This window comes from Sus scrofa, chromosome 10 (assembly GCF_054392235.1).
Source record: "Sus scrofa isolate SSC_HxYL_T2T_F1_AM1 chromosome 10, Sscrofa_HxYL_maternal_Yorkshire_Landrace_v2.0, whole genome shotgun sequence".
In the NCBI taxonomy this organism is placed as follows: Eukaryota; Metazoa; Chordata; class Mammalia; order Artiodactyla; family Suidae; genus Sus; species Sus scrofa.
The window spans coordinates 4,409,844-4,436,303 of NC_139392.1; the positions used below are offsets into that span (position 1 = coordinate 4,409,844).

Genomic DNA, 26,460 nt, shown 5'->3' on the forward strand with positions numbered 1-26,460 from the left:
ACTGTGCTTGTCAGAGGTGATATGATGATGGACAGGGTTAGTGAAACTTTTCTTCTCAAGGGTCTTGGCATCTAATCAGGCAGACAGACAAGGAAACAAGCAGTCGCAGGTCATGGTAGTAACCATGTCAAGACTGCCTGCCATCAGGGGTGTGTGTGTGTGTGTGTGTGTCTGAAGGAGAGGGAGAAGAGAGGGGAGGGAAGGAAAGAGAGGAAAGCAGAGGGAGCAGTTTGTAAAGTATCTTCCCTGCCTAAGGATGCTGTTCAGTCCTCAAGTCATGTGCCCATATGTGAATACATAATGGGACATCTTTTTTATTTTTTTTTTTCAAAAAAATCTCATACATCACATGAGCTTGGAAGGAGCACTAGAGGCCATCACACCCCAGAAGGGATACAAGTAAAAATAAAAATACACACAGGAAAAGCATACAAAAAGACAGAATGCATTCTCTGAACATGAAGTGTGAGTTGTAATCAAAGAACAGAGACTATTCCAGAGACTTAGCAACTGCCTGTAAGGCTGTGTGTGTGATACATCAAATAACCAAATATATCAATTACACATATATATGCAAATTTGTACATATATACCTCATATGATGTATATATCTGTATCAGTATCTTATATGTATGTATGCATGTATGTATTTGCTTTTTAGGCATATGGAAGTTCCCAGGCTAGGGGTGGAATTGGAGCTGCAGTTGCCAGCCTGCACCACAGCCACAGCAACGCAGGATCCGAGCTGCATCTGTGACCTACATCACAGCTCATGACAAGGCTGGATCCTTAACCCACTGAGTGAGGCCAAGGATCGAACCCACTTCCTCACGGATCCTATCAGGGTTCGTTAACTGCTGAGCCACAAAGGGAACTCCCAATATCTTGTATTTATTAATGACTTTTTTTTTTTGGCCGGATTTTTTTTTGGTTAAGATTTTAGGGTTTTAGAGTAGTTTCATGTTCACAGCAAAATGGAGGGGAAGGGGCAGATAGTTCCCATATACCCCTGCCCCACAAGGCCTAGTCTCCCCTATTTTCAACATCCCCCACCCGTTAGTACATTTGTTATAGGAGATGAAGCTATGTTGACACATCAAAATTACCCAATGTCCATAACTGACATTATGGTTCACTCTTGGTGTGGTAAATGCTCTGGATTTGGACAAATGTCTATTGACACACGCCGTTATTAGGGTTTCCTACAGAGCGATTTCACTGCCCTAAAAACCCTCTGGGTCCACCTGTTTATCCCCTCTTCCACCATAACTCACAACTCCTGGCACCTGTGGTCTTTTTATTCCACTGCTTTGCCTTTTCTAGAAAGCTATGTAGTTGGAGTCAGAGAGTTTGTAGTCTTTTTAGATTGGCTTCCTTCACTCAGAGATATGCATTTAAAGTTCTTCCATGTCTTTTCATGATTTTATTGCTCAGTTTTATTTCTTTTTTCAAAGTGTTGGGTAATATCCCATTGTGTGAACTTACCACAATTGACTTACCTATTGACCTACTGGAGGACAGTGCGGTTGCTTCTAAGTTTTGGCAACTACAGCAGAAGAAACCTGCTATACACATCTGTGTACAGGTTTTCGTGTGGACATATGTTTTCAGTTCCTCTGGGTGACTATAAATAAATGCGATAGCTGGATGGTATGGCAAGAGTATGTTTTGTTTTGTAAGACACCCCCAGGCTTCCTTCCAAAGTGGCTGTACCATTTTGCGTCCTCAGCAGTAGTGAATGAGAGTTGTTGTTATGCCATGTCCTTGCCAGCATTTGGCGGTGTCAGTGTTGTGGATAGGTGTGTAATGATACGTCGTTATTGTAATTTGTCTTTCTTTAATGTCATGCAATGTACAGCATCTTTTTGTATTTTGATTTGCAATGTATGTATCTTCTTTTAGGGTATCTGTCAAGGTCTTTCCCCCATTTTTAATGGATTGTATTTTTCCTAGTTCTTTGTGTATTTTGGATAATGGTCCTTTATCACATATGTCTTTGGCAAATATTTTTCCCAGTCTCTTGACATTGTAGCAATTACGTCTCTTATGCATCATGCCTCTTATGTTGTATCTAAAAAGTTACCACCTTGTACATGATTACCTAGGTTTTCTCCTTTGTTGTCCTCCATGAGTTGTGTAATTTTGTATCTAAAAAGTTACCACCTTGTACATGATTACCTAGGTTTTCTCCTTTGTTGTCCTCCATGAGTTGTATAATTTTATGTTTCATATTTAGGTCTGTTGTTCGCTGAGGGTTAATCTTTGTTAAGGGTGTAAAATATAGACCCTACTTTGTTCCTTTTTTTCTTCCTTTTTGCACGTGGATGCACAAATTTCCCAGCACCATTTTTTGGAAACACTGTCTTTGCTTCATTGTTCTGCTTTGTCAAAGATCAGTTGCCTTTATATGGAGTTCTGTTTCTGGTTTCTCTATTCTCTTCTCTTAATCAACTTGTCTCTTGTCAGGATCACTCTCTTGATTATTATAGCTCTGTAGTAGGTCTTGACGTTGAATAGTATTGATCCTCTGAATCTACATTCATCTTCAATAATGTGTTGGCTTTTATGGTTATCAGCTTGTCAGTATTCATAAAATAACTTGCCAAGATTTTGATTGAGATTGCATCACGTGTATGGATCCAGCTGGAAAGAACTGACATCTCGACTGTCTTCCTATCCATGAGCATTGAACATCTCTCCATTTATTTAGTTTTTCTCTTATTTCTGTCATCAGTTTTACGGGTTTTTTTTGATGTAAATCTTGTACATATTCTGTCAGATGTATACATTTTATTTTGGAGGGTGCTCATGTACATGGTATTGGATTTTAAATTTCAAATTTCCTTTGTTTATTAGTGGTTTTTAGGTTAGAAATGGATTTTTGTGTATTAACCTTGTATTCTGCAACCTTAGCTATCATTTGTTTGTTACAGAAGTTTTTTGGTAGATTTTCATGTTTTCTACGTAGACAATTTTGTCACCTGAGATTGTTTTATCTTTTTTCTTATATACTGCGCTTGCTTTATTGCATTAGCTAAAACTTCCAGTAAGATGCTGAAAAGGAATACTGAGAGAGGACATACTGCTTTTTACCTGTTCTTAGTGAGAAAGCTTTGAATTTCTCACCAAAAAGTATGATGTAAGCTGTAGGTTTTTGTAGATTTTCTTTTGTCAAGTTGAGGAAGTTTCCCTCTATTCCTAGTTTACCGAGTTTCTGTCGTGAATATATGTCTGTCAAATGATCATTTGGTGGAATCGGTTTTATTTTTAGTCTGTGGTTATTGATGGTGTTCTATTTTATTTTAAAAATACTGATTATTATCCAAATAATTTTATGACTTATTATAGGGTCATGTTTTTAAAAAAGAAATCAGTAATCTATGTGACTTTATGACTGATTGTATATGATGGGTCAATAAGCAGAAATACAGAGTGAGAGAAAGAGTTCTCGTTGAGACTTCTGTATAGATGATAAAACCCTTTTTTGAAATAAGAAGAAGCTCAGATTTAAGGTTATATATATGTTACTTTTGTCTTCTATGAGATTTTCATTGGCAGTGTCTAGTACATGGCTGTATATTCTGGAATTTACAGAAAAAGTTTGGATGCTGAATTTCTTAGTAGCCTATGAATCAAGATTGTCTGAGTTCAAATTCTGATCACATCATTTAATAGCTGTCAAACAATGGGCAAATTAATACTGTTCTATATGTGCCCTTTTTCCCTTCATCTCTGTAATGGGGTAAATAATAAAATAGATTATTGTCAGGATTAGATTGAACTAATGCCTGTGGAGTATTTAGGACATAACTGATACATGTAAGTGCTCTCTAAATACTGGCTATAATTATTATTATTAAATCTCCTGTTTGTGGGAGTCCTTGGATATCTTGTAGATTACCAGTTAGGAGCTTGCCTCATTTTCTGCTAAGGGTAATCAAATGCCATGCATGTTTTCAGAATGTCCTTGCTTGTGTAACCTGATCACAACTGATGGTTACTTTCCTGACTATAGCACTGTTAAGGAATGAGTATCAGCCAACAAAAGGTTTCTCTACTTTACCCCAACCTACCTGACAAAGAAACCTGGTGTAAGAACAAAATCTTGGTACTTCAAGGCTGTGAAATAGTACAAATCATTATTAATGGTGGTCAAAGAAAAGAGTTGCTGTTTTTTATACAAAACGAGTTAATAGGTAGGTCAGTGGTTTAAGAGCCTTACCATGAACATAGCCTTCACTCATCTTTCTGCTCTGCCATCCGTAATGTGTTGGTTGGAGTCATGATGCTTGTTGCCTGATGGGTTGAGATGATAGTTGCAATTTCAGACATCCTATCAGCTTTCGAATAAGTCAGAGGGATGAATGGAGAGGTTGATCTAGTAGTTTGTCTTGCATTTTTATCAGGAAAGCCAGCCTGATTGCTAGAACACCACTCAGACAGCCTATATCTGAACTTGGTCCAAATTGGTCATGTACCCATATACTGAACTCTGAAAAAATGGGGAACAGTATTTTTGTGCCTAGTTTTGACGGTGGTTCTCAACTCTGGCAAGTCATTAGAATCATCAGGAGAGCTTTAAAAATGTTGATTCCTGGGTTCACTTATTTAAGTCTTGAGCTAGGTGTATTGCTTCCTTAAACAGAATAAAGATCCTGTCCCAGTGTCCTCATTTTGCACATGATGCCTCTTGGAATTGTGCAGTATAGAAATTGCGTAATAACTCAGGCATCCCTACTGTTAGTGAGGAGGACAGGAAAGGAATACTATGTGAGCAATTAAATGTGTTTGCCACCAGTGGCTAATGCAAAGTCTGGCACATGGAGCTTGATTGATCGGTTGGCTGGATGAGATCCCAGAAATGGACAGGAACCAGTTGCTATGGCACTTACCTAATGGATCTGGCTGGGGAATGTATGACCTTATGACACAGTTTTTGTTACTATCAGGGTAATACCCCTTTATCACATGTTTTAAATAGATTTTGAGTATTTTTTTATCATTTGAGAAATTTTAGCTTAGTTATATTATTTTTAAAATCAATCAGAGATTCTGTCCACCCACATGTAAATGGGAAGTTAAAAGCTTATACATGGCCAACAAAGAATGGTCAGTCATTTATATAAGGCAGAGAGCAGGTTTTGGCAAATCCCTGCACTAACTAAGATTTAGAGGATGGACAAAGGGAAAGAAGCCTGAGAGGTGATCCGAGAGTCATGATACAAAACCATTCTCAAAGGAATGGAGAGTCAACAAACCGTTCACCTGCTGCTGACAGATTAAAATCATCAGAACGCTGCGTTTATCTAGCAAACAGAGTGTCAGTGGGTTATTTACACTAAAGCAGTTATAGCGAAGGGTTTTAAGGAGAGAGTTAGTGGTTAGATGAATGAGAACTAACTGAAGAAATGAAAGGTGTATGACTGAGAATCGTTTCAAGATTGTTGCATGTGAAGGTGAAAATACTGCTATGTGATGTGGTATGCGAAGGAAAACATGAGTTGGGGATTTTTATTTTATTTTTTTAAGATATGAAATTGTTTTAAGGATGACAAGAATGTGCAAACAGGGAGGACCAAGGTGTATAAAAGTTGAGTATAGGAAACAAAGGGAATGCTACATGAAGGGTAAGCGTCCTGAGAAAAGGAAAGCAGACGTCCACAAATGCAGACAAGAGAAGACACGCAGTTGCAATCCTTGTGGAGATCTTTCAAAGTTGGCCCATGGTTGACATCTGAGAATGTGGATTTCAGGAGACTTCCCACCATTCTCAGTACTGATAAGAGGGGCTCCCTGTGCTTGAATTCTCTGCGCAAACATACATGTCTTATGCTGAACATCTGCCTGCCTTCTGGAGTCTGGGATTTCGGTGTGTGGAAGGCAGAGGGTGCCTGCCTAAGTGACCAGCCCCCAACAAAGGGTACTGAGACCCTAATGTTGTCTAAGGAGATCTCCTATTAGACAACATTTCACACACGTCTGCAGTCCTCGTTAGAAGAGGTTGGGGTGTGCCACGTAGCTCCACCGAGCGGGGATTCTTGCAAGCCTGTGCCCAGTTTTCTCTGGACTGTATTTGCCTCATTCACCTTTTCCCTTTGCTTATTTTGCTCTGTGTTCTCTCCTCTGTAACAGATCTGACCCTGAGTAAAGTGTACACTGAGTCTTAGGAGCCTGTCCAGGGAATCATGGCAACTTGGGGTGGTCTTAGGGACCCCAGATACACCATGGGATGGAAGGCACGGATGGTGGTAAAAGGTGAAGAAGGCCTCTTGTGCTGGAACTGGTGAACAGATACAGATTTTCTAGGGAAAACTGAGAGTGTTTTGGATAGCTACCTGATGAAAGGGAATGAGGAAATTTTAGAAAAACATATTTGGAAAAAAAATGAAGTAGGTTAAAGATGATCTGTATAGATTAAGAAATCTAATTAGAAAAGTCAAAATAGGGAGTTCCCGTCCTGGCGCAGTGGTTAACGAATCTGACTAGGAACCATGAGGTTGTGGGTTCGGTCCCTGCCCTTGCTCAGTGGGTTAACGATCCGGCGTTGCCGTGAGCTGTGGTGTAGGTTGCAGACGCGGCTCGGATCCCGCGTTGCTGTGGCTCTGGCGTAGGCCGGTGGCTACAGCTCCGACTCGACCCCTAGCCTGGGAACCTCCATATGCCATGGAAGCGGCCCAAAGAAATAGCAAAAAAGACAAAAAAAAAAAAAAAAGTCAAAATAGGCTGCCAAGGAGTACTCATGGCCCAGATTTCTTAGCTATCATGCATTTATAAGAATGCCAGCGGGTGGGGGTGCACATGTGCACACAAACTCAACGGCTCTGAAAATCCTGTGTGCCGATCAGAGTCTTGATGGACCTGCTTCAAGATCAGGGCTTCACAGAATATTGGCAATGTCATGATGAGAGCAACATTTATAAGAAAACAGTTTATGTGATGAGTCACAGGGTTTGAGCTTTCTAGGAAGGAAAATGAATCAAGGAAGGATCTTAGAGTTTTGTAGGAATCTAGGGAAAAAATGACTGGGGTTCCTAAGATGGGAGCAAACTCCAGAAGAGCTGCAAGTGAGAAAGGCTGTGGCCGAATGAGAAAGCGGAGATGGTGACAAGATAGTGCCTAGAATGCAGGCCCCTCCAAAATAAACCCATATCCTAATGCCTGTGAATGCCATGTTATTTGGAAAAGGGTCTTGGCAGATGTAATCAAAGATTTCAAGATGAAATCATCCTGGTTTAATCCAGGTGGATCCTAAATCCAATCTCCCATATCCTTTTAAGGGGTAGACAAGAGAGGAGTTAAGATCCTGTGAACACAGAGGCAGAGATTGGAGTCAGGCAGCCACCAGGCAAGGGATGCTTGAGCCACCGGAGCCTGGCAAGGAAGGGTTTTCCTCAGGAGACTCTGGCGGGAGGGAGGACCTGCCACACCTTGATTTTGAACTGAGAGAGAAAACTCTGTTGCTTTAAGTCATTCATGTTGTGGTAACTGGCTACATTAGCCCCAAGAAAGTAACACAGTGACTGTGGGAAGAGAGATTGAATTGGAATGTTGTGAAAAATCATTAAAAATGTGGAAATAAAAGATATGGGAGAATGTTACTGAGTCTATCATCCATGTGGAGTTAGGTCTCTCCCAGAACGAAGACAGGATCTGGAAAATAGAAAGCAAGGCAAGTGGGGCTGATGTGAAATGTATCAAAGGCAAAATGTCCCTCACAATATGTGCAGTTGATTTATAAACCATGAAATAAACAAGTGAAAATATTTTATTGGAAAAAATGTAATATGAGTATATTTTATTAATTAATAATGGCTATGGTATTTTAAATATTTTCTTTTACTTCATTAATTAATGACAAATATCTGAATGCATTCGGTTTCGCTTTTAGACGCCTAAAAACAAACATCTAAGAATTCCATAATGGTCATAATTATTGCAAAACAAAACAAAACAACATTTTCACATGTGGCGTATCATTTTGCCACCCTCAGTTGCATCTGCTAAAATTTTCCAATTCCTATATTGTTGTCCTGAGAGCTTGAAGAAAAAATAATTTCACTGGTTCCCATCTTAAAGCCTGATATCAATGCTATTTGTGTTGACGTACCAGCTCCTGCTCATGTCCAAAGAAATGGTTGACCTTGAAAATATCAGCGCTAGTCGGTTCTGGGAAGTCAGGAATTTAAGGCTAGGCTTGTTGAAGCTTCAAGACTATACTCCTCTTCCTTCCTCAGATTTTTCTGAAGTAAGAAAGGAAAGTGCAAGTCAGTTATGTTTCTTTACCCCATAAAAATGAGGGGTTTTTCTGGTTTTGTGGAAAATGTCAAATGAGTGATTTAAATTACGAGGGGCTGCATTTTTAAACCTCACAAATGTTTGGTGGGGTCATTTTGCTTAATTGTTGTGACATCTTTGAAATAGCATTTTAGCACTCTCCTAATCTGTAAAATGATGTGATACATTTTAACGGCTCTGTTTTATATTTGGCCCTTCAAAAGCATCATGCTTTATGGTCCATCAGCTACATAGTGGCAATAAGCACAGATATTTTGTGCATGGCATAAACTCTACTCGGAGCCTTTCATTTCACTTAGACTCTCTATAGAAAAAATAGATGAGTAAAATGTAATGAATGCTAAGGCTAGGAAAATACTTTAATGGTGCAGTAAAAATTAAACAGGATATGTATCCTTTTTAATTGATTTTTTCTTCATTGTGGTCCAGCAGCCAATGCAGTCTAATAAGCCATTGTAACCACCTTATTCCAGTTTCCATGCAAATGTCCAATTATTTGCAACATAAATATCTTCATGAAAAACACATACAGTGTTCCCCTGAAATGGTGATATTTTATATTATTGCAATTGATGTCTTATCTATAGCTAGAGGGATCATCATCAGCATACTTGTTAAAACAAAAAAAAACTCAAGCTATGTTGACCATAATGCAATCAATTAAAAATCATTTGTGGGAGTTCCTGTTGTGGCTAAGTGGTAAGACCTTGCAGATGTGGCTTGGATCCCGCTTTGCTGTGGCTGTGGTGTATGTAGGCCAGCAGCTGCAGTACGGATTCAATCCCTAGCCTGGGAACTTCCATATGCCCCACATTTGTCCCTAAAAAGCAAAAAAAATAAAAGATAGAAATATTTGCAAGTTACAGTGGTATCTCATTTGTTATGATAATAATAAAAATTAAAAATAATACTCTTAAATGACAGAAATATATTACAAATCTGTGTATCAGATAACTGAGAAGGAGATGGCTAAGCATCAGTTCCACTATAATAATTGAATGTAGCCTTTCTCATTTCAAAATATTTAACCTACTGTACACAAATGGAAAAGCAACCTAGTTTCATTTTTTATTATTCATATCGCTTTGATTTTCACAGGCACATCGACTGCATAATAATTTGAGTTATTTTCTTCCTTGCTCTCTTCCTTTTTCCTGTTTATGAGTTTGTACTAAAACATTTGTTCATGATATTGGGATATTTCTACATAGCTGATGCTTCTAAATCAAGTCCCATTCACAGACCCAGCTGATGAAAGTAGAATTAGTAGGTTCCATGAGACTCAGCGTCCTATTTGGCATCATGTGGCCAATCTGGTTGTAATGGACCAAGGATAGACAACTGACCTCAAATCAATCAATCAATACTTTTTCCAGAAATTTTTGAGATAGCCTGCCTGCTTGGAAAATTCTGATAAGACTAATATAAATTTAATTAGGTAGTCATATGCTTTCTCTAGATGTCTACAAGGAAGTAACAGTTTTCAGATGAAGAAGAAAACACACACACACACAAGAAGCTGGTGGCTAAGACACCAAATAGCCATTTGCATTGTCTCCAGTTTTGAGTTGTTTGCCTTTTAATGCTGTTATATTATACATAAAGCTGCTTTAAGATTTTGTGTAGAAGTCTTGGCGTAGAAATAGGTTGGGTAGATAAATAGCCAGAAGTGCCATTGCTGGTCCCCTGGGAAGTATGTGTTTAATTTTATAACAACTACCAGGATGTCTCTTACAATGATTTGTACCATTTTGAAGCCACACTTGAAGTTGATAGGAGTGTCAGTTGCTTCCATCATCTTTAAGGCTTGAAACTGTCAGTCTTTAATATTGGTATTCTTGTGTATTTGTAGGGATATCTTGTTTTTCTATTTTCTTAATGACATGATATTGAGCATTTTTTCATGTGTGTTGCTATTTATTCATCTTTTATGAACACTTTGTTCAAATATTTTGCCTTTGTATTGTTTTTGTCTGCTTAGTCTTCAGATGCAATAGTTCCTTATATATTCTGTTTCAAAATCCGTTGCCACAGATGTATATATGAGATAGATATAGAAGGAAGGAAGGATGGGAGGAAGAAAGGTAGAAAAAAGGAAAAACTTTTATTCTTTTTATCCTGTAGCTTGCCTTTTTAGTTTCCGAATGGTCAATTTTGACAAGTTTTAATTTTGATAAAATCCACTCCAGCAATTGTTTAAGTTTTCTGTTTATTGTGTACTAGGACATTTTGCTTATCCACATTTTGTAGAGATTGTCTCCTGTATATTACTATTTTTGCTTCTGGGTTTTCATAGTTTAAATGTTTAGTTGCAGTTAGGTCTATGATCAGTCACAAATGACATTTTACATTTAACATGTAAGGAAAGGTTGACGTTTCTTTCTTTCTATAAGGCTCTCCAGCCTATTCTTCCAACCACATCTGTTAAGTCACATATGGTTTTAGGTCTGGCTGATGAGATTTGTTTGTGCAGGTGTAGAATAGCTTTTCCCTGGCAATTACGTAACTTTACCACTGAGGTCTTTGTTTATGACCTTTCTACTGAATCCTTCAGTGGTGAAGGAAGAGTAACACTGTGGCTGGGGGGACTGCCTCCCAACCCCACGGGAGGTAGGTAAACTGGAAAGCTTACCGCTTCCCTTTTCCTCTGTGCTCAATGCTGTAGAAGGTCACCTCATATATTGACGTTTTAGTCTTCAGCCAAGATGTGAGTTCTCCACTCGTATTGATTTCTGGGCCTCTTTTTATATCCTCCTGCCTTTTTGTAGGCTTGAACATGTCCAGCCACCTCAGACTTCCCAAGCTTAGATGGTCTCCTCTTGGAAAGGCTGTGATAGCTGCTTGGAATTCTTTACCTGCCCCTCGGTCTGGAATGTACCTGGAAGTAGGGAGTTTCGGTGATGTCTTCCCCCTTCTAAGCTGACAGTTTCCCTTCAGAAGCGACAAAGGCCTCTTGGCCAATATCTAAGAACAGTTATTACAGATATGCTGTCCACATAGGATACATACGGTTACATGTTTTGCAGATGCAGGGATAGAGCATTTACTTCTTGCTCCATCAAGGATTCAACCCCAGGCTAATATTTTACTTACTTGTTTATTTATTTTTTTGGCCCTTAGGTGCAGCGTATGGAGGTTCCCAGGCTAGCAGTCCAATCAGAGCTGCAGCTGCTGGCCTACACCACAGCCACAGCAACGCCAGATCCAAGCCGTGCCTGAACCTACACTACAGCTCAGGGCAATGCCAGATCCTTAACCCACTGAGTGAGGCCAGGAATGGAACTCACATCCTCACGGATACTAGTCAGGTTTGCTTCTCCTGAGCCACGACAGGAATTCCCAATCCTAGGCTAATATGCTAAACTTAGTTTTTTAGCCAAAACCAGCAGGACATTATTTGTGGACATTTTACTGATTATAAAATTGATATTCAGAGAGAGAGAGGAAATTTCCAAAGTTCAAACTGCCGAGAGGTCCTTATCCCAGCATTTCAAGCTGAGTGTGTTTTACTTTACATCCATGTGAACTTCTACTGTCACGTCTTGCTGATAGTTTGATGAAAAAATGTAAGGACCACTCAGGCATGTTCGAGAGTACATAGAGATGTGTGTCTGACAGCCTCCGATATGGAACTTACCTCCCTGTGATTGATGCATAAGTGGGGATGGGAGACAAATGGAACATGGTACTGCCAGGTATGTTGTTTATGGAAAGGTAAATTGCAGCTGTCTTAGGGTAGCTTTGCAAGCTATGCTAATGAAATTAAACGACAAGCAAAACTTGAACAGAAACAGGGAAGGAAAAAATGTCTGTACAGATTTAGAGATAACTAAGTGTGTGTAGGATCACTTGCAACTGACTGGAGACACCCTTAGGTACCTGCTTCAGTCCCTGTATTATAAGTAATCAGAGAGAGGCAGTTACTTAGAGAAGAGATGGTTCAGATAGTTTAGCCAGCCAAAGGCAACTAAAGAGAAGGTTACTGCCAAGTACTGGTACTAGATAGGGTGAATTAAAGCAGAATAAAAGATGGTGCTACATTTGGACCAATACAAGACTGGTTGCATCTCTTAAGTGGATCAGGTTCACTGGAGCATAAAAATTCAGAATAAAAATTGTTAGATGAAGGAAAGGTGTTTTTTTAATGTCACATGGAAGAAATAAGGAGGTAGGTCATCCCAAACTCGTGTCAAAGTTGACAGGTATCATCGATAAGCAGAGTTTTCAACTTTTTATTTTGCCATCTGAGCACAAAACACCCATCTTCAAGCTTTCATCACATACTTTACGGTCCAAGATCTTCACTTACTATGTCCTCATTGCAGGAAGATGTAGCAACAGACGCTGGTTCTCCTTAAACCGTCAGACCCAGACAACCCTGCCACTCACATCGAATTCAGCAACATTTAGTCACATTGCCGAACAAGTTGAAAAGGACATCAGGAAAATATAAACTTTTATTAACAGCAAGAGTGACATTGATAAAATCTGAGTCTGATGTTCAAGAGGATAGGAAACTGGCTGGTGAAGTATATAAAGAGGATTTTCTATAGCGGTGGCCATTTTGATTCCTCAAAGAGTTCATGTGGGTTGTGTTGAGTATTTAGGTGCCATCAGGCCATGCCTGTGGTAATTTCAAGTGTATAACTATAAAGTCGGTAGGAAAAAGGGCTTATATTGGGAATTACGTGTTTGGACTATAAATTTGGAAATCTAGTAAGTGATTTTGTAGAAAGACATACAGTAATCAAGAGAGATGAGTGACTTTAAGATGGTCCCAAATGAGCAAATATACTATCTCTATGCTATTTGTAACCAAATCTAAAGTTTTGTGGGGTTTTTTGTCTTTTTTTTTTTTTTTGCCTTTTCTAGGGCGTCACCCGTGGCATATGGAGGTTCCCAGGCTAGGGGTTGAATTGGAGGTGTAGCCGCTGGCCTACACCACAGCCACATGGGATCTGAGCTGTGTCTGTGACCTACACCACAGCTCATGGCAACCCCGGATCCTTAATTCACAGAGCAAGGCCAGGGATCGAACCTGCCACCTCATGGTTCCTAGTTGGCTTCGTTAACCACTGAGCCATGACGGGACCTCCTAAATCTAAAGTTTGATCTGCTTGACCTGTATCTGCAGATAGTTGAGAAGATGCCACACTCGCCTTGTGAGCATCCCTTACTACTGTCAATCGCTTCCATCCAGTTAAAACTGTTCTCCTTTTTATTTCGTAAACTCTCTAAGCTCTTACCTGAGAGCTTTTGCTTGGGGTATTGACTAGGCTTAAAGCGTTCCCATATTTTCCAGCTCAGTTCCTTACATCCAGGGGGTCTTAGCGCAAGTATCACTCTCACAGCTAAGGCTTCTGTGATCACCAAAGTTAGTTACACCTCATCATCACCATGTTTGCTCTTCTCCTCGCCTGCTTTTTTCTTTCTCCATAGCATTTATCACCATGTGTCCTGTTCTAATTTACTTTTTAATTTGTATTTAATTTTAATTTATTTTGGTTTAATGTTCAGCTATGCATCATTCATTGCTTTATTCACTGTAATTCCCTATGCCGAGAAAGCGTAGTGCCCTGAAGTCACCTATGTGGTGAGTAGATGAATATGTTCATCTTGGAGCTCCTTTTGTGGCTCAGTGGTTAACGAACCTGACTAGGAAGCACGAGGCTGCAGGTTTGATCCCTGGCCTCATTCAGTGGGTTAAGGATCCGGTGTTGGTGTGAGCTGTGGTGTAGGTCGCAGACATGGCTCGGATCCTGCGTTGCTGTGGCTGTGGTGTAGGCTGGCGGCTACAGCTCCAATTGGACCCCTAGCCTGGGAACTTCCATGTGCCACAGGTGCGGCCCTAAAAAAGCAAAAACATTAAAAAATATGTTCATCTTATCCTTTATGCAAATGCATCATATAAACATTTCCTGAGATCCTGTCCTACTTAGGGACTGTACTGATTCTGACTTGCTAATCCAAGAGAGCTCCTTCATTCAGAGATGCTGCAACCATTTCAGGAGCTGAAGCATGAAGCTTTGTCAATGCCCATTTCCTTTAAATTTCTCTGATTCAATAAACATCTAACAGCTTTTCTTTAATTTTTTTTTCTGTAGGAGCCTAATTTTGCTAAAAAGAGAAGGCCCTAATGAGACATACTGCATTTGTATAAATATAAAACCTGAGTGTATTCACAGAGGAAGATATTTCTTAGAATGAAGCACTGTGAAATCAGAACAAAGCTAGCGGTTTGTGTTCCTTCTTTTCTCCAGAAAACTATGAGCATCATAAAACAGTGTATGTGTATTATGCTTTAATGGCATTTAAACCTGTATGACAAAATTTGGCATCATTGCTCTAGTACAGTTCTGTGACATTTTTCTATCACTTTTGAATAGAAGCAATAATTATAACATTGAAATGCACTTGTTGATCTAAGATTTTTTTTTTCAAATTTGTATTCTCTCAGCAGCTGCCTGAAAAGCCTTCTGTATTTAAATGCAACACTGTGGATGACGAGGACAACTTTCATTTCTAGGTTTCACATTAGGAAAAGTGTCCCCTGGACGATGGTCACATGTTGCTTATTGTAGAAAGGCAAGGGACAACACTTAGAGGCAGAGATAGTTTTAAGCATTTAATGCCGGAAAAATGGATATGATGTTACACAATCAAAAATGTATCACCTTTGGAACAATTTAATTAGAAAATGATACTAGGGAGTTCCCGTCGTGGCGCAGTGGTTAACGAATCCGACTAGGAACCATGAGGTTGCGGGTTCGGTCCCTGCCCTTGCTCAGTGGGTTAACGATCCGGCGTTGCCGTGAGCTGTGGTGTAGGTTGCAGACGCGGCTCGGATCCCACGTTGCTGTGGCTCTGGCGTAGGGCAGTGGCTACAGCTCCGATTCAACCCCTAGCCTGGGAACCTCCATATGCCGCAGGAGCGGCCCAAGAAATAGCAACAACAACAACAACAACAACAAAAAGACAAAAAAAAAAAAAGAAAATGATACTAGACAGTTGACGTATTCCCATAGCAGGTAAATTGAGATTACATCCAAAGCAAAGCCATGTGACAGGTTGGCATTTCCATTCTCCTGCTTTAAGCAAGAAAGATTTTCAGCTGAGATTTCTGACCTTAACATAAACCTCAATATAGAATACAATTCAAATACTGTCATTTCTTGAAGATTTTCAATTATTTTCAGGTGAGGAGAGGTTAAAGGTTTTCTTCTTGGTTCTCTGTCCCCAAATAGCTCATACTCTTCCTCCCCTGATAAAGAGAAAAGAAAAGGTAACTTTTAAAAAGGTAGTCAAAAAAGGAATAAAAAATTGAGGAGTAAGAGTATGAAAGTGAGAGAGGAAGGGAAGGAATGGGAAAAAGAGATGCGTGTGTGTCTCCAGAGACAGACACGGGGAAAAATGGCAGGTTGAAGAAAGAGAGGGGCAGATAAAGGTAATTGAGAAAAAGGAAACTGGAAAAATCTTGAAGCAGAAGAAAAGAGTAAAGCAATGCAGAGGATAACGTTGTTTTTTTTAAAAATGGGTTGCTGGGGATAAAATATTTTTAAAATACTTCAATGAGTTAAATGGATAACATTTCTATAATGAGGTTGGAAAGACAATAGTTGGGGCTAAATCAATTAAAAGTACACGTTCTTATTTATTGTTAAAAAAAAAACCCTGCAGACAACATGATAGAATAAGATATAAATTTCTTTTATGAAGGGCAGTCTCCTTTTTAAAATTATTTTTCAAATTTCTATTATTAGTGCTCTGTCTTCCTTCCCTTGGATCTTCCTATTCTTTAGTGAACTTGGTTAATTCATTTGGATACCTTCAAAAGTAAATGGTACCTAGGTGGTACCTGAGAGGAGTGATTAAATAACTAGGACAGCAAAAAACAGCAACCGTAAAGCCAACTAGTTTTGACCTCCTACCTTGAAATGGATCAAATCTGGTTCAGCTGGAAAACTAGGGTTAATGTGGCATCTTTTGCTTTGCTTTGCTTGGTTTTCATTGTTTTCTAAGGGCTCTTTATTTGTTTGGCTTACTGCAGTCATATTGCTTGTTTTGTTAATTTCAACAAATGTGAAAATGTTGTATTACAAAAAGTATGCCTTCATAGTGAGTTGTAGATGTGGCAATAAGCCTTCTGTTTCATGTGTCACCGAAGGATTTAGGACAGAGAGTTAGGACTGAGCACCCATAAAGCCATAAGGACTGCCTCTAGCCACTGCAATTCCCAGTGGAAGGGCTGTGCCAAGAAATTAAGGTGCTTCACTTTCACCAGGGCCTTTGAACTCTACTGGTGTTTTCCCTGGGGGACTAGTTTGGTTCCAAAGAAGCACAGTGTTCCTACTTGCTGAACCCAGAATCAGGTCTAAAATAATTATATCAGGTGCCTCTCTTTAACTTTTGGGGACTGGCTGATCTGTAAATGGTCTTTAAAGGTGATGGAGAGATGCCTTCTCCCCCAAAGGTGGTGTCCAGGGCTTTTCTTATCTGTTAGACTGTGTGAGAGATTTGAGGGAAAGGAAAAAAGAACCCATGAGGATAACAGAACCAAGAGATGTCCTCACACCCGAAGGCCTGCAGAGACCAGTGGCGAGAACTTCAGTACAAGGGTAGGGGGATCCCCTGTTAGTCTTTTCCCTGACACATGGTCTGGTGCTACCCCCTGACCGCATCATTCCTGCTTTTCATCGTGATGAGATGGGAGGCGGAGGGAAATATGTAAGCTTTCTCTGGAGTTGAGGCATTTTGTAAAGATTCCTCTTCAATTGCTCTTTGTTCCTATAGTTGGCATTGCCTTGACTTTAATAGAAAAGTGAGGTCTAACAATGTAAATTAATGCAAAGAAGGTCTCTTACTGCAGAATGTAAGCTGCACCAAAGATACTCATTGAGAATAAACAAACCAACATTCTGAGATGATAATCACATATAACAGATCAGGAAAGAAGTTAAGAGGAAAGATATACATATATATTCATTTTTCCCATTTATTATTCAGCAACTTTTTACGGAATGTTTGCTCTGTGGAAGACATTATGATGTGTTCTGGGGATACTTCAGTGAAAAATAGTCCCCATCCTCATCAAACTTAGAGTGTGGGAGCCTGCAGCAGTCACTACTACCAGTAAAACATGTAAAATTGCAACCCCGAGAAGGGAGCGATACATGATTTGGAGTCTTAAACTCAACAGTTAAAACGCTGTCAAGGAGACAGAGGAAATACAACACTTGGCTTGAGTTTTGAAAAATTAGTTGATAGTAACTAGGTGAAATGAGAAGATAATAGCATTATTTAAAAAAAAGGGGGGGGGGAGTTCCTGTTGAGACTCAGTGGGTTAAGGACCTGGTGTTTCTGTGAGGATATGGGCTCCATCCCTGGCCTTGCTCAGTGGGTTAAGGGTCGGGCATTGCCATGAGCTGTGGTGTAGGTTCCAGATGCAGCTCGGATCTGGCGTTGCTGTGGCTCTGGTATAGGGTTATATAGCATACTATAGTATAGCTAACCTGGGAACCTCCGTATGCCGTGAGTGTGGCCCTAAAACAAGCAAATCACTAGGACACACCCTTGATACCCCTCCTGCCACCCTGACCTGACTGCCACTGAATTTTCAGTGTCACTGCTACCACAGGACTCTCTGTGCTACCACAGTGATCAATGCCACATTGGTCCCTGTGTCTTTGGGACATGGACTAACTGTCTAATTGGCTGAGTTGGGTCCTAGCCGTGTTCTCCAGGAAGGAAAAGGTAGTATTTTGCCCTTGCTTACCTTGTGGTGTGAGACCGGGACACTTGCGAACGGTCTCATTTACTGTGGAGACACAGTCGTACTTGTTAGGAGACTGGTAGCAAACAAGACAAAGAGTTAACTTCCTCCATGTTCTATTTTTTGCCCTCCCCCAGCCAAATATGGCACTCTTCTCCTGCATGCATACATATGTATGTTGTTGCCTAATGTGTTGCATTCCTACATCATACAGCCACAACATGCAACCCAGTCCTTGACGCCTGTGGGATTCGATTCAGGAGTTTTGGATACAGACCAGTCTTTCTCTGGTTCTGACACGGTCATCGCTCTGTGTTCTACAACCGAAGGATTAAATTGGAGTGTTAACCATTGAAAACATACCACAGTCTTCCTAATGATGGGATTGGAAATGCAATAATAACATCTGTGCTGCAGAGTTTCCTTTTGCCTCTCCAGGTAGAGCCTTCATCTATACCGTGTTCTGGCCCAGGGGGCTGACCCGTACAGACCAGCTTGATGGGCCATGTCTCCTTTGTCGCTTGCACTGTATTTTGGCTAGTGGGGAGCTCCAGCAATAGATTGGAGAGGGGAAGAGAGCAAGGTTTGAATATTTACTCCCAGCTTGCTTCCTTGTGTATTGACCTGATCCTACCTGACCCCTTCAATTGAAAAGTTGCTGCTTCTCAAGGAGGCCCTCTCCAAACAAACAAATAAACAAACACTCTCCTTCTGGATTCTTGCCATCTTTCTGTCTTTCTGTCCTGGGGATGAAAGCAGCTCCATTGTCACTAGCTTCAGGGTACTTCACCGTCTTCTGTGTTTTTCCTCCTCCTACTTATCTCTTTGTTAATAGTCTCTTATTTAACTTTTTCTAGTAATCTTAATCGGATTGCTAATCTTCTGATATAATACACTAATAGCCCTTTATCCTTAGGACCCAGACTTACTTAAAACCAAAATAAGGAAGAGAATAAATGTACTTCTTAAAGGCTTATTTAAAAGTCATACTTTTCTTCCCTACGATTTACTCCAAGATTTCAGCCAACAATTTAGATGCTCGGGGTATGTTATCTTGTAGCCAACCAAGTCCTGAATCACGGAGAAATACAAATGGTTATTTCTACCTGTTACGGAGGGGTAGAGTAGCCTACTAAGAACATGTACCAGAGGATTATAGTATAGTATAGTATTAGTGGACTATAGAACTTCATTTGGTTTCAATCCCTACATCTTCCTTGAAAGTCAGAATAAGTTGCCTCAGTCATTGTGTTTTCCACCTCTGTCCTTGTCTGACCAGTGGCAAGTGAAAATTACAAAGGCCAGCTGGAAGTCTCAACTATGAGTTCAATGAAGTCATTGCTGTACCTTCTAGTGGAAACTCGTCTCACTTGAACAAGGAAACTTCTAGACCAGCAGAGCCCAAATCTCATCCAAGGGCACGAGAATCATGAGGCACAATTTTAAGATGTGTCATTGCTGCCGAAGCTTGGCCCCTGTCCAATGGTGCCGAAGAGAAATGCAGAGACAGAGTTTTGGGCAAAGGAGAAAAAAAATGGCTTTATTGTTTTGCCAGGCAAAGGAGGCCACAGCAGGCTAATGCCTTGGAGGACTGTGCCCCTTTGGGGAGAGAGCAGGGAATGATTTTATAGTTTGGGAGTAGAAACTACCAAGGTAGTTTCAAGCTTTCATTCTTCTTCAGAGGTGGAGTTGAGTGGCCCCAGGACTGGTTCTAGTGGTTTTATCTCTGGTTGGTGTTTCTTTGGGGTTTTAGCTCTACAGAAGAATTCAAAGATACTGTTACATGTCTTGAAGAGGAACCAGGGTCCTGCCCCAGGGCTGTGCTATTGTTTCTTAACTCCTCTTCTCTGGTCTCTGCATCCCCTCCTTTCCTGTTGAGCAACTGTTTGAACTACCCTTTGGAATGCAGGGAAGGTCAAGGAGGCTGAATCACATTCCCTAAAAATAAGAATTTGGGGGCACAGAAAGGCTTGTGCCCAGGAGCCCCACAGGGCCCTGCTCAGTTTCCCATCAGCACCTGTGCATCAGTATGTTCAGTATTTGCGCCCGGCATGGTGTGTTCTGAACATGTGAGAAACTGTACAACTTGTTTACTGAGTCAGACACATTCCATATCCTCCCAAAATGTTCTCGGATTCCTTAGACATTATTGCTAGGGACCTCTGTAAGTCATCCAAAACCCGGTCAGTATTCTATGAAGAACCTTCATTTTCAGAAGGAGGTGTCTGCACAGAACAATGTAACTTTCGAACATGAGTGTTTTTTCTTTCTTCTCTTTGAATCAGAAACAATGGTGGTATTGTTGGCAGAAGGTAGGATGTTAGAAGGCATTTAATAAATATAGAAAAAATAGTGACAGAAATATGGCATTTATGAAAGTTAAATATAAATAAAAATAATTTTATGTAAGGAAAAATAGTTTTCTTCTCCAGCATGCAGAAAAGGATCCTATGTAACCATACTGCCATTGAGAAACTGAATGCTATTATAAACTATGATAAAATATTTGGGGCCCTCAATTGGTCTTTGCTCCTGTAAAATTGGTCATTGCTACTGTAAAAAAAAAAAAAAGTGGTAGTTAGGTCATTCTTGGTGATACAAAGTCCTTGTTTGAGCCGAAATATAGTTTGCATACTTGCTGTTAACTATTTTTTTTTTTAATGACCACACAACACACCTGCAGCATATGGAAGTTCCCAGGCTAGAGGTTCAATTGGAGCCACAGTGGCTGGCCTACACCACAGCCACAGCAACACCTGATCCAAGCTGCATCTGTGACCTAGGCTGCAGCTTGTGGCAACACCAGATCCTTAAACCACTGAGCAAGGCCAGGGATCAAACCGATATCCTCAGGGACACTATGTCAGGTTCTTAGTGTGCTGAGCCACGGTGGGAACTCCCTTTTTTCTTTTTTTAGGTCTGCACCTGTGACATATGGAAGTTCCCAGGCTAGGGGTCAAATCAGAGCTGTGGCTGCCAGCCTATGCCACAGCCAGTGCAGGATCTGAGCCACCTCTTTGACCTACACCAGAGGTCATGGCAACACCAAATCCTTAACCCACTGAGTTGAGGCCAGGGATCAAACCTCATGCGTCCTACTTGGGTTCGTTACTGCTGACGCACGATGGGACCTACCCCCCCTTTTTCCTTATTTTTTCCCCTAAATGAGCTCATTTGGTAAGTGGGTAATAGGGCAGGGTGCCTATACGATATCAAGGGAATATATTTTTTCTATTTTTGATTCTACAATGGTGGGTTCAGATTTAAATGCTACACAAATATTTCTACATTCTTCTGGGTACCTGCTATAGTTGACTCAGTCATATATTACCAAACTTTGTCAACAGTTTTCCAAATTTCTCTCTTCCAAGTGTCTTAGTATCTGGTTAAATCATGACTTGAGTTCACATTATTTGATGGTTATTCTTGCCTATGCTCTGTTGGCTTCCTAGAACGTGGATAATAGATTAAATCACTGATATTCTAACCAAAAGCAGGATTTCCACGTTTCCTTTCTGCACAGTTCTTCAGAATCTTCCTCTGTTTTACAGCCGAGCAGGCTAGTACCAACTCATTCAACATACCATGAGGAGTCTGGGCCATTATGCTCTGACAGATTAAAAGAGGTGCCTTTTCTTAGGCCTGAAATAAGAATAGCACTCTCTGAATTGATGGGGCACAATGTCTGCAGTTTCAGTTGGTATACTTGTAAATATCATTTGTAACACAGGTACATTTTTTTCCCCTCTTCAGTCACCTTGACCTTAGAGACTTATATTAAGGCCACAGATACAGGTTTGGGGGGGTGTCAGTGACATACAATAATGAGAGCCACCTGCTTCTGCAACCAATCTGTGTCTTCAGGAACTCCTCCGCCAGAAACTGGTTTTAACAATCAACCCAGTGATAGTGGTTAGATACACTCAGCAGATTTGACTAAATCCATCGGATTGTAAATGCACAGAAGGAAGCTCAAATTTCCTGATGACCTGATACTTCATGGTAGGGTTTATGTCTCCATAGGGGTCAGCAGCTACTTCTCCAGAGGAAAAGCAATGGCTTGCAAGAAAAGACATAGTTTTGCTACACAACTGTATGGGCAATCATAAATGGGTCTATCCATAGAATCTGTACGGAATTTATAACCACCAAACACACCTCAAGCCAAGCATTAGTAGGATCATAGAAGCCAAATGGGAGTTTTGTGAATAATTTAGCCTAAAGAAGGATTTCCCTTGCTTTGCGCTCCACTCAGTTAACCTGGTCAGTTGGTTGAAACGTAAATCCAAAGATGATACATATTTTCTCCAAAGTATAGAGAGTTAACTTTTTTTAGGTATAAGAGGCAATAACTTGCTTCTTTTCTCAGAGGAAACATCATTTTTGATGTCACTGCAACTGATAAAATAACTGAATGGCCTTTTTAATTTCCTGAGAACTTATCGTCTACCTTCATGTGTATATTATCAACCAATCTAGTATACCTCTACTTCTTAAACTTTAGAAAATACGAGCATGAAAGGATCAGTGTAGTAGGTCAAAAAATGCTGCTTTCTTCAGGCTGAACATGACCTCATGCTGCAGAATCAATGTGTTGAGTTATGACCCTGAAGGTATACTGCTTTTCCTGCCAGGTAAAAGCAAATATATACTTACAGGAATAGGAAAATAATTCTCGAGATCACTACACCACATGGTATGTAAAAATCTCTGTATTAAATTGCTCCAAGAAAAGGACCATATATGTAAGAACATATATAATTGGAGACACTCATTCATTAAATTTGTACGTTCCTCTCCCTTCCCCCCAAGAGCTACCTGTCTTCTATAAATACAATTGAGGAAGTTAAACGAAAGTCAGGATGAACACCCTTGTATCTCACTTGTTTGATGGTGGCACCAATCAATGCAGTCTTCCAGGGTCATGATGATTTGGTTTTTGATCTGCTCTCTGGATAGACAGGGTCACAAATGTTGACGGGTCTTCTCTTCCGTGAGAACGCTGTGAAGCTCGGAAAGCAAGCTGGACAAACATGTTGCTACATCAACAGGAACTCAAGGGAGTAACAACCTGGTAAATAATGCATATTCCTCTTGAGCTTAACATGGAGTAGCTTTTCATCAAAATGCTCTGATCATGAGGCATCTGGAAATCCCAGCTCTGACCAGGAGCTCCAGTGATACATTAGAGACCTAGGAATTACCATAGGTCATAACCAGTGCTGAGGACTCTCCAAATTATGGGGTATGTCTCTCTGCTAGATGGTAGCTTCAATGAGATGACATCTATTTCAAGACGGCTAGGAGGAAGAGTCACAGAGGCTACTTGTAAAATAACTGTAAATTTCTTCTTAAAGAGCACCCAGCTGCTATTTCATGAAAGGGGCTCAGGATTTTGTTCTGTTTGTGCAAGTCGTGACCCTGCTCTTTAGACCTGGATGTGTTCCCTCTTACCCAAATACAGTGTGTGCTTACTCAGCTGCCTCTTGATTTTTTATCCTAGGAAACTTACAATTATGTACAACCAGGAGAGGTAACATGCCTGCTTTTGCTTACTTGCTTTTACTTGAAAAGTTTCTTTCTGTGATCTCATCTTCAACCCTCTCTTCACTGCTTGGGCATGGATCTAGCCCACCAAGATCGCACCGCTGTTCACCGCCACGTCAATGGCATTTATTTTCCACTTACTCCGTCGGAAGAGAGAATCACCTTCTCATTAAGAAGATCCGGGGAGCAAAGAAGGAACATTTTTACAGCGAACATCTTTACTCTGGTCATGTGTGCCCGGGGTTTGTTCCCTTTTAACCGGTTCATGTCTGAAATCACAATTATTTTCACATTGTTTTGGGAAAGACTCACAAAATCTCTTTGTTTCGTAAATTCACACCCGGTGGACAGCCAAGTTACAGGGAAGCTGTGTAAAAGCGTAGTCACGGTTTTGTTCTCTGCTGAACTACCTGGATTCTGGTTTCAGAATTTATGACTAAGCAGTTGGTCATTACTACATTTCTTGGCATCCCCTAAACCAGTCTTTATTTGGTTTTCTTCCTACCTTTGATATTTTGTGTATACTTCTTTTCTCTAATCCTTCCCTGCATTGCCATTAAAAATCACAACGTCATACTTGTGATAGTGTTGCCCCAAATTTGGCGAGTAATCTCGTATGTGATGGAATAATAAATCCTCTTCAGATCTCTAAATTGTTGGCCTGATAAGCTGTGACCATAGAGCAAGGAGCCCTAGATGAAGAATTAGAATTAAGTCTAAATTCAAGGTCCAGCTCTGATTTCTCTTATTGATCTTATACACATCACTTATCCTCTCTGATTCTCAGTTTTCTCATCCAGAAATATGAATAATAATATCTCTTTTGGGAGTTCCCATCATGGCTCAGCAGAAACAAAGTTATCATCCATGAGGATGCAGGTTCAATTCCTGGCCTCACTCAGTGGGTTAAGGGTCCAGCGTTGCTGTGAGCTGTGGTGTAGGTCTCAGATGCAGCTCAGATCTGGCATTGCTGTGGCTGTGGTGTAGGCCAGTAGCTATAGCTCTGATTCAACACCTAGCCTGGGAACCCCCATAAGCCAGGGGTGCGGCCCTAAAAAGACAAAAAAATCTCTTTTGAAGTAAAAGAGACATTATTTGTGAATGTTCTTTGTAACTTATAAATCGCTATAAAATATGATAATATAATTGTTTTTAGCACAGACTGATTTTGTTGTCGTTGATCTCTGGAGTTTACTGGAAAAGTTGGTTTCTTCAAAATAACCATTTTATTATAACCTACCTTTGTTGCTAACACAACAAACGAGCTTACCTGGCAGAGACAAATTACTCAAATATCTCAAATGGAAGCACTTCCAATTTAATGTATTTTATTGATCTCATCCTTGTCTTATACTGCTTGCCTTTTGAATCCATAAGTTTTTCATCATCAGATTAAGTGTGAGAAGAAATTTTATCATTATTTGAGAGAGAAGACATTCAGAAACAAAGGAACAATATTAAACCTGTTTCACTTGCATTCCTTTATATGTGATACATGATCAAACTTTTGCAAGAAACAGAGTCATTTCAAAGCAATCACATGCCTTTGCTTTATAGCAACTTTCACCTCGAAGTTGGTTCATTACCATGTTAAAATTGATACTAAGCTGGAGAATATATTTGTTCAAAATTAGATGTCTTATACTTTTAAAACTATGTTTTCTGTGATATTAAAATGAATTTAAAATAATCACTGTGATAAAAACATACAGGTCAGTCCTGTTTCTACATTTAATAAATAGCACTTTTATTTGAGAATAACTTAAAAACATCACTGGTGCTTAGACATTGCATTGTTTTTTGTTTGTTTCTTTTGTTTTGTTTTTGATCTTTTCAGGGCCGCAACCTTGGCATATGGAAGTTCCCAGGCTTGGGGTCAAATCAGAGCTACAGCTGCTGGCCTACACCACAGTTACAGTAATGCAGGATCCGAGCCATGTCTGCGACTTACACCACAGCCCATGGCAATGCCGGATCCTTAACCCACTGAGCAAGGCCAGGGATCGAACCTGTGTCCTCATGGATGCTAGTCAGATGCGTTTCTGCTGAGGCAAGATGGGAACTCACGACATTGCATTGTTTTTAACAACCCAGGTACAGGTTAGTCATTAATGCATTTTAAGTATGTGTCAAAAAACCCAAGTATACATGCACACATTGATTGGAATATTTAGTTTTAACTAAAGAGTCATTCATATATATATGTAGTAGACATTGTGTTACCGCTTTCATAAAATCCCGGCCTCTCTCATTTTTCTTAGAATAAGGACATTGAGTTAGAACACTACCAGTGCTCAGGGCTTAGGTTGGCTTCTTATTCAGAGGCCATCTCCCTCCTGAGCACTTAGTTCAGAAGTGAGAGCCAAGTGTGGGTTAAGGATTCAGTGTTGCCGTGAGCTGTGGTGTAGGCCAACAGCTACAGCTCCAATTTGTCCCCTAGCCAGGAAACTTCTATATGCTGCCAGTGTGGCCCTAAAAAAGCAAAAAGAAAAAAAAAAAAAAAAAAAAAAAAGAGAGAGAGAGACCTGAGCCAGTTGTATGCCGCTGGCAACAGGAATTGACACATGATCAATTCATATTAATGACTCCCCCATTAATTTAGGGACAAGCTTTCTTGAACGACTAGATTCCAACAATGCTAGTGCATGTACCTTGTCAGAATTCCAATTTTGCTATCCGTGACTTTTTCTTAGGTTGAAAGCTTTTTAATCTGGGCTTTCTCTAACCTCAATCACAGGTTCCAAAATGATATCATTCATAAGAATTGAATTAAAATGCTCTAGGAAAAAAGAACACATTTAAAGATGGAAACAAAGACAGACTCAAGAATGAATGAATAATCCAGGAAA

At 40.1% G+C, this 26,460-nt stretch overlaps 1 protein-coding gene and 1 long non-coding RNA gene across 2 annotated transcripts in view; both read left to right on the forward strand.

Annotated features, from left to right (window-relative positions):
• Positions 1–26,460, forward strand: part of LOC146398768 (uncharacterized) — a 690,556-nt gene that overhangs the window by 112,486 nt on the left and 551,610 nt on the right. The gene's annotated exons all lie outside the window — the stretch shown is intronic.
• LOC146398769 (uncharacterized) lies at positions 1,902–9,137 on the forward strand. Its single transcript, XR_014818204.1, has 2 exons — positions 1,902–6,448; positions 6,723–9,137. It is a non-coding gene; the product is annotated as an uncharacterized LOC146398769 (long non-coding RNA).